At 34.7% G+C, this 6,514-nt stretch overlaps 1 long non-coding RNA gene across 1 annotated transcript; it reads left to right on the forward strand.

Annotated features, from left to right (window-relative positions):
- Positions 1 to 3,487: 3,487 nt before the first annotated feature.
- Positions 3,488 to 4,326, forward strand: LOC145583335 (uncharacterized). The gene is made up of 2 exons (XR_014100105.1): positions 3,488 to 3,873; positions 3,999 to 4,326. It is a non-coding gene; the product is annotated as an uncharacterized LOC145583335 (long non-coding RNA).
- The last annotated feature ends 2,188 nt before the right edge of the window (positions 4,327 to 6,514 follow it).

Here is a 6,514-nt window from a genome sequence, read left to right on the forward strand (position 1 = left end):
AATTTCAAACCGAAACCGTTTAATTGCCCGAAACAGACCGACCCAAATAAGAACCGAACCGATTTTTTTGAAACCGAAAACCGACCCGAACCGTATTTTAGTAAACCCGAAACCGAATCGACCCGAATAATGTTAAACCGTATAAGAACCGAACCCGTTAACAAACCGAACCAAATATAAACCGAACTGAAAGAAAACCGAACCGAAAAAGAACCGAACCGTATCTAACCCGAAACTGGTTCCAACCCGAAACCGTTTAAACTGGCAAAAAAACCGCTTACACCGAACCGTTAGCAAACTGCTACCCGCTTGCACCGAACCATTTAAAAACCGAACTGATTGTAAACCGAACTGGTTATAAACCGAACCATTTATGAACCAAACCGCTTCTAAATCGAACCGTTTAAACTTTTTTATATAAATAAATGGATTTTTTTTTTTACGGGAATATAATTAAATGGATTAAATATTAGAAATCTTAGAATATTTTTTTAAAAATAGCAAGGCAAATCATTCATTAAGGTCTTAAGGATAATCAATATTACCTTGTTAATCAGTCATTAGTGTTTTCTTTCATTATACAAATCAAAGCACTTTGTAATATCTTCATAATTTCATGAAAATATATAATGATAAACGAGTCATAATTATCAGTCTTGTTGACTAATCAAGTATCGAATTACCAAATTGCAAATTTCCATTTCACAAGAACTCATCAAATCATGATTATGATACTATGTGTAGTATATAATGATTAAATAAGAAGCATATAATAACCTAATTGTAAAACAATAATACATTAATACACTAACTCTTATAATCTACTTCGTAATAAACTAGTAAGATCAGTATGACTAAACTTGAAACAGAACATAATATGTATTTATAAAATCAATGAGAATTTGTTTATAATATGATGCCTAAATATGAAATGATTCACGACTTTATATAAAACTTGTGAACGCAAAAGGTTAGCAAGTACTATCAAATTTCAAACCAAAACCATTTAACTGCCCGAATCCAAACAACTCGATAAACAATTTATTTTTTGAAACCGAAAACCGACCCGAACCGTAATTTAGTAAACTTGAAATGGAACCGATATGAATAACGTTAAAGTGGTTAAACCATCGAAGAACCGAACCAGTTATAAACTGAACCGAAAAAGAACCAAACCAGTTAAAAACTGAACCGAAAAAGAACCGAACCAGTTATAAACTGAACCAAAAAAGAACCGAACTGTTTCTAACCCGAAACCGTTTTCAACCCGAAACTGTTTGAACCGGGATAAAAACCGTTTACACCGCACCGTTAACAAACCGCAACCCGTCTGCACCGAACCGTTTACTACCCGGACTGTTTACAACCCGAACCGAATTAAAACCGCTTAAGAATAAACCGAAACCGAATCGAACCGATAACTATTTAAACCGAACCAAAACCGACCCGTGAGACAATTAAACCGATTCCAAACCGACCCGATTAAATACCGAACCGATTTCAAACCGAACCGAAATCGAACTGTCAAACCGTTTTGACAGTGCTACAATTGACAATAGAGACATTTGCTTAGGTTTTATAGAAAATTCAATAAAGAACAATTGAAGGTGATTAGTGTTATATGAAGTATATGTAATGGTGTGCGGGTGACTAATTCTCTTAGTCTTTTGTCGAAAGAAGTTGGTGGTTCCTAAGGTGTACTAGGAAAGATATCGATCTATATTGCTTCGGATGTTGAAAAAACTAATAGACTTGGATAGTAATTAGTTGATCGAATATTTTGCTCAAAGGCAAGCAAAGGATCGGAATCAGATTTTGATTACGCGTTTGAGGTAGATGAAACTTATTCCCCTTTTGTTTTTTAGAGGAATGGAAAAATGAAAAGGAACTATGAATATTTTGGTGATTCCATGGTTTTTGATACTACCTATAAAACAATCAAGTATGATATGATATGATATGTTCCCTTTTGTAGGGATGAATCAATATTGTAACAATGTGATGTTTTGCGTGAAATTTGTTCTTGATGAAAAAATAGAAAATTTTATATGGTTGTTTGAATCGCTTATGAGATCAAGCGGAGGCCAGGTGGGCGTCATTCGACAGTTTTAATGACAAGCCAAGCACCATTTATTGCAACGGCTACTCGGGCAATTTTCCTAAGTTCTAGACATTGTTTGTGCACCTTAGGGAGAACTCAAAAATATATATGGGAAAGTTTAGAGCTTTGAAGGGGTTTATTGAGCTATTTGATTATTTGCTCAAGTGAAACTATTAAATTGTTTTTATTTTTTAAAAAATCTTTATGAATTCTTTATATATATATATATATATATATATATATATATATATATATATATATTTGACAACAGCAGAAAACAGCAAAGAAAACTTAAAAAAGAACTAAAAAATAAAAAAAAAAACATCAAAAGGAATGGAGGTAGCAAAACATGAACCCGTTTGTCGACATTGGTTTGCAAGCTTGTGAGGTCGATGAACATCTTCTCTTCCGACTTTTAGGATTACACAATGTTGAAAAAGTTTACCTATCCTTCGGATTTCCTTAACTATCCAGAAGAGGTCCATTGATAAAGCCCCTTCTTTGCAAAGTGAGTTGATCATCATAATAGAATCTGTATATAGCTGTATGGATATATATATCTATTTTCTCGGGCCCAGACCAATGCTGAAAGGCAAGCTAGACCCTCGGCCTGAAGGGCCGAGGAAGTAATACCAGAAGTACCCCCCCGCATCTCTCTCCCTTTGGTCAGATAGAGTGATCGTCCAGCCTGTTCCATATAATTTTGACAATTTGTGCCATGATCCATCAACTCGAATAGTAAAGGGCTTAGGAGTGGCTTCGAAATAGAGGAGGCGGGAAACCATGCCTAGATTAATCTGAAGAAAACCTGGAGGATGGTGAGAATCTTGATCATTAGTTGTTGAACTCCCCACGCTCCTAATATCGATTTTATTAAAATCTTGGACAAGCGTAAGAGCTAGATTTAAATTAATGAAGAAAGATCTTAGATAGCCATTGTCTCCCTCAAAAATTCGCTTGTTCCTTGTAGTCCACAACAACCAGAGATTTGCCACAAAATGTTGTATCCGCCAACTTTCAGTTCCATCCTGACTATAAAACAACAGGATATTGCTTTGGATCCAATCCACACAGGAATTTGATCCATTCACTACTACAAAAACTAGAATAAGAAACGCAAGATACAAAACGGTTAACTTAGATAGGCGATCTCTAGGATTATATAGAACGCCTATCAAAGTTGACAGTTCTATATGATTTATTTTATTATTTTTATTAAATTGTGATTTTATTATATAGAACGCATTTCTAAGTTAACCGTTCTATTTGATATATCCAAAATTTTACACTTACAATATAAATCGCCTCTCCTAGTTAACCGTTCTATATGTTTAACATTAATTTTTTTTTTTTTTAAAAAAAAAAGAAAAATCTAACTTACCAAAAGGCCCAAAATTCTAACCCTAACTCCTCTTTCCTCCTGATAGCCGTCATACTCTTTCTTCTTCATAACTTCCCCTCTTCTTTTCCCTCTTCTCTCATTCCCTCCCTCTTATGAAACCCCAACTCCTTTCTCTTCTACCTAGCTTCATCCCTTAACGTTCTAAGAAATGACGTCCGATTAAACTCCGAGCATCACTGCTGATGTTACAAAAAATGCGGTGTGCGAAAAATGAGTCGTCTTCTTCCTCTGTTTACAACGAGTGTTGTTTTCAAACCCAAACTTCGATACATAGTGATGTGCAAATGATAAAGCCAATGAATCTCTGTTTTAATTTGCTCTGCTTATGGTCATAAGTTGTTGCGGTTGACTGGTGTTTAACATTATGGAGGTAGCTTGTTTAATTCTCAATTATTAGTTTTAGATCTATAATTTTTATCAATTGATTATTATGTTATGATTTTGATTAAATTCTGAATTTTCATCTTTGATTTGTGGGTGTTTGTTGCGACTTAGCTTCACTAGTTGCACGCACTATCGGTGGAGGCGCTGCGGTGGTTGAGGCTAGTGGAAGCGTTGAAAGTTGTTCAGGTCGTCGCTGGTGGTTCAGTTTGGTGGAAGGCTGGAAGCGCCGCTGGTGGTTCAAGTTGGTGAAGCGACGTTGCATTTGAATTAGATTAAGTGGTTTCGAATTTCAAGGGAAATTCAAGTTGATGCTCTTCATTCTGAAGTTGTTGCTTGTTAGCACATTGATAATTACGTTAGGTTAGAGAATTGAACCAAAATGTATTTGAGATGTACTAATTAATTGAATATAAAGGATTATAAAGTTAGTTTTAATTAATTGGCATCTTACTTTGACTTTTACAATTACAATTCAATTTTATTTATTGATTGATGATGTAGATTACAGAGTAGTATATATGCAAATTCCGTGATGCAAAATTAATACAGTATTATTTTTATTAAAAAAAAATGATAAAGAGAACTGTTATATTTGCTAACCGTTCTCTTCTATTCATTTTTATAAGCATATAAAATAGGAAAGAGAACGGTTATTTTTTGCATATAGAACGCCTCTTGTACCCGTTCTTTTTTCCCTTACATACAGAACGCCTCTTATACCCGTTTTATAAACTTTATACATCACTTAGCAGAAGAACGCCTCAGAGTTGTTTTATAAAGCATGTTTCAACCGTTCTCTATTCCATTTTTTGTAGTAGTGATTAGGATTTTGATAGCCTGGTATTTGGCAGTTAGTCCAAACATACCTTGCTATAGAACAATTATAAAAAAGATGTAAAGTATCTTCCTCTTCCGTTGCACAGTACTCACAACAGCCATGTTGGGATAATCCTCGAATTACAAGATTCTTCCTGACTAATATCCCATTATTTACTAATTTCCACAGAAAAAGTATCCATTTTGGTGGAATTTTCAGCCTCCAGATAATTTTATAAAATTTAAATGCCTTTTTCCTATGAGCTGGTTCTGTGATCCCAGTGAGGCCAGCAAGGAAAGCATAACCAGTTTTAACAGTGTAAGAGCCCGAGGCATGCCATGGCCAATATAAGAAGTCCTCTTCTTCTCCCTGCGGTAGTTCAACTGACAAAATATTCCTAGCACTTTCCCATTCAAACCGCTATCTGATCAAATCAACTTTCCATGAACGAGACTGCTGGTTGATAAATTCATTAACTCTCCATCTTGAACTGTCCCTCAAGTTTTGGTTGGAGTTAACAATCGGGATAGAGTTATGAACCCATTTAGAGTTGGTAGCTAGAATATCCTTCCCAGAACCAACTTTCCATGCAAAACCTTTTTTCAATTTTAGAGAAAGATGATGCATAGTTTTCCTAGCCCAGGAAAAAGAGACTGGGGTAGAACCTGAGGTAGCCTTCAGGCAGAGAACACATTTATAACTAGCATTATAGACTTTTGCTGCCAGAAGAGAATGGTTGGAGTGCATTCTTTGGATTTGCTTGAAGAGGAGTGCATCATTATAGGTGGAAATAGCTCGAATACCCAGGCCTCACATTCCTTTTGGTAATTGAACGATCTTCTTTTTAACCCAATGGATACCTTTGTCCCCAGTTTTAGCCCACCAGAACCTAGTGATCAGAGAGGCTATTCTATTTGCGATTGCCAGAGGAATTTTGAAAGATTTCATAACATGAGCTGTGATCCCCAATAATACCGAATTAATAAGAATTAATTTGGCATTTTCAGAAAGCCTGCAGTGCGCCCAAGACATGAAAAGCCTTTTCTGATGAATTCTTTTTATGAAAAATGAACATGTAGCATTATAAAATGAACTTGTGTCTGCTTTATATATTTGATTTATTATATGTTGTTCACTGTCATTCATATGAACTTTTATGAACATAATGAAATGTGTTATGAATTTGTAAGGATTATTGTATGAGCATATTTCAATCCCCCGTATTTTTAAATATTTTATAAATGAAAATTTATTTTATTTATAATATTTAATTGTACTTTTCTGGAATTTAATTTCAAAAATTTCAAATTATTAATATACATAGGTCTAAAATTATTTTAGCACAAACTATATTATAAACATATATCTACAATTCATGATCATACAAACAAAGCCTACGATTTCATTTACCTAATTGGCCCATTAATTTTACGAGGCCCAATCTTCTTACTTACCCTACAACATTCTCACCTATAAATACCCCATTAATCCCCAAAAATTTTCCCCACACAAAAGGTTAGTTTTAATTTCTTTTCTCTTTATTTTATTTTTATTTATTTTTCCTTTATTTACTTTTTCTTTTCTTTTTCCTTTTTCTTTCTTTCTTTTTCTTTTCTATTTTCCTCCTTTACATGAGCTACTGCTCACTTTGCTGCAACCACTTGTGCTCGCCAGAAACTGATGCCGACGCCCCTGACTGCCGGTGATCAACCACCAGCCCGACCTCCCGCCGTGGCTGGTCTTCCTCTCCTTCTTTTCCCCTTATTTCTATTTCTATTTGCATAATTATATAAGTATTGTTTTGGGTTTT

Source organism: Chenopodium album, chromosome 2 (genome assembly GCF_948465745.1).
Source record: "Chenopodium album chromosome 2, dcCheAlbu1.1, whole genome shotgun sequence".
NCBI lineage: Eukaryota > Viridiplantae > Streptophyta > Magnoliopsida > Caryophyllales > Amaranthaceae > Chenopodium > Chenopodium album.